The sequence below is a fragment of the Dipteris shenzhenensis genome, chromosome 27 (genome assembly GCF_047967505.1).
Source record: "Dipteris shenzhenensis isolate YYH24624 ecotype China chromosome 27, Dip_SZ_1.0, whole genome shotgun sequence".
NCBI classification, from domain to species: Eukaryota; Viridiplantae; Streptophyta; class Polypodiopsida; order Gleicheniales; family Dipteridaceae; genus Dipteris; species Dipteris shenzhenensis.
In genome coordinates, this window is record NC_141622.1 from 26154138 (window position 1) to 26157049 (window position 2912).

Sequence of the window (2912 nt, forward strand, 5' to 3'; positions counted from 1 at the left end):
GATGTTGGTAGAAAGAGTCGTTAGATATGGGAAGTTGGATGTGAGATAGGCCGTGTCATCTTCTGACACTTCTTTTTGCTGGTGCGATGGGATGATCAGCTGCATGGGTGGGATGTCGGCTATGTCATGCCTTGCAAATAATAGGGATGGCATTTGTAGTAATGGCAACAAACCTGCAATAACCCTGAGGGGAGGACTACCCATGAGGCATACATATGCAATGAAAGCATGCTATAAACCCGGCATGTGTAGATAGGCAAAATATATTTTTGTCATCTTCGGACAACAAGTCTTGGCAAATTATGCACAAGGTTTTGGTCCGCGATGGAACGTTCCCATTTGATTGTTGGATGAGCAGATATGATCCTGATTTGGAGTTACTTCCATTGGATAAGCATGCATGCATTGAGGTTATCTGCCACTTGTAGAGCAACCACAAGCTCTTGGTACACCGCTATTGTGCACTGAAGTGGGGCTTCATTGGTGTTGTCTTCCAATGCCTCATTGTTGTGCACTAGCAATTGGAGTTCAAGCTTGGAGATGATTATCTTCTGGGAGTGCATCTCATTCATTTTTTCTTTGTATTGATGGTAGATGGTTGTTGCAGTCTGTCTTTCCAATTCTCTTGTATATTCTTCCTTGGCCAAGCTAGTGAATAGTTCTGACATTTGGATCATTTAGCTAGCTTGATGTTGGAGAATGACAGATGGTGATGAGGTTTGGTGATACTGCTGATACAAGTGGTGCCCATGTGGCTAGCCCGATGATTCTGCAATACTTAGGGGAGGTTGTTCCAATGGTATTTCAGTCCCTTGTGTACAATAGTCATACTGTTGATCTAGCACTAGCTTCCCTTGTGGCTCATCGACTAGCATGGCATTGATGGGCAGTTTGAGTGCTGATGTAGCCTCAGGCTCTGGTGCCGATCTTTGCTTAGGTTCGGGTGTCGATCTTGCCTCAAGCTCTAGTTGCTACTGTTGTTGGACAGCTATTGGTTGCATTTGTGCACCAAGCTGTATCATCTCTTGGGGAAATGCCACAATCCTGACCTCCAGAATAGGTATTTCTTCTAAGGCAACTGCACTTATCAATGTGACAGTAGGAGAAGTTGGTGACAGCTCCCATACTGATGAGAAGGGTATGTCCAACTCCTCAATTGGTGTTGGTGACTGGGGCATAATCATTTCTCTTTCTTGTAGTTCTTTTTTGATGATTATAGCCAATAAGTGTGGAATTTTACATTTTTGGCCTGAAGAACCATCTAGTTTCTTTATAAAGAAAATGACGAAGTGCTGGACCCAGTCTTGTTTTAGCTGAGTTTTAGCTTCCTACTTAGCAAGAAAAATGTGTAGAGTGGAAGGGATCGATTCTTGCTGTACTTAACCCCCAAGATTGTGGATAGGAATTGTGCTACTTCCTTGAGGCGATGGTCAAGGATTGTGTGAAGCAATATGCTGTCTCTATGGATCAATGTGCCCTTGGTGAGGAAAGACTATACTTTGAGAAACTTTGCATCGGCAGGCCATTTAGGGTATTTGGCACCTTGTGTTGGTAGTGAGAAAGCCCTTTGAATGACTGTACTATCGAGGATAATGTTTAGTGGGCTCTAATGTACAATGATTGTACCATACTTGCCAACCTTTGTATTGCTGGAGTCGTAAGAATGGAGAAAATCCTTGATGTATGTGGTCATTGTAGGACTATCCTCCAAGGATTTCAGGCTCATGCAAACTGCCTAAACCCCTTTGCTCTAAGTAAGATGTTGCTTCTTGGGAAACATCATAAGTTGATCTGGGTGGCCAAACAAGTTCCAGTGACTGGGCCCCATCAATGGCTATGTAGGTCGGTGGTGACTAGGGTGGCATTTGCTCGTCTTAGTCATGCACTAATTCAGAGCTATCAATCTGGACCACGAATGGCTATGGTCACCATGGTTGAGAGGATGTAGATGGCTGTGAACTCTGGAGGGGGTCTTGTGGTTGAGGCGATGGGCTCTTTCTATGCATCCTCTTTAGTGGCGGCATAACCTACATCCATGTGCATGTGGTGTACCATTGATCATTAGGTTGGTTGGCATGCCGGTATGACCTTTTTGTGTGTGTGTGTGAAATCTTATTTTTATACATGCTTTGAGAGTGTGGAATGAAAGTGTGTGGTATAATTATTCATGCAATCATCTATGTGTCTAAGCAAAAGCGTGTGAGTGCACGTTACCTAGTAGCTAGGTATGGACTAACTATATGCTTTTTTTGGTGCTTGAATTTTCATAGGGCAGCTAGAACTCAAGCATCACTTCTCAGCCCTAGGTTAAAATTAATTGATGCTACCTATATGTGCAAAGACATACATATGCAAGTGAGTGCTCGTGATACAATCTAATCCTAACTAAGGAAGACTTGGTTTCCCAAATATTCATTTTTGTCGGGGATGGCTTGCGTGTTGATGTAGTAGCACTTCAATCCGCTCCCGTTTATTGTTGTGTTGAATTGGACTCCATCCAATGTTTCTAGCAACATAGCTCCGATGGGATTCATCTTTCATACTCGGTAGGGTCCTTGACCTAGATACTTTAGTTTCCCCTTGTGTACTTTGGAATTGTATAATAGGACTAAGTCGCCTTCCCTGATATCTTTAGCTTTCAGATTTCTGTCAAACCATGCCTTTCTTTTCCATTTTTCTGTTGTCATGGTATGGTAGGCAACTAGTCTTGTCTCTGTATGCTTCTCCAACTAATAAAGTCTTTTTTTCAAGGATTAATGGTCTCCCATGCATTCCTCTATTGCTATGTGTAGACTTGGTATTACGAATTTGTGTGGGACCACAATCTGGGATCATTTCATTGGATTTCTGACTTACTATGTCAATTTCTATGTTTTTCTACCCGGGTGTTGGGACTCAAGTTTGGAGCAACC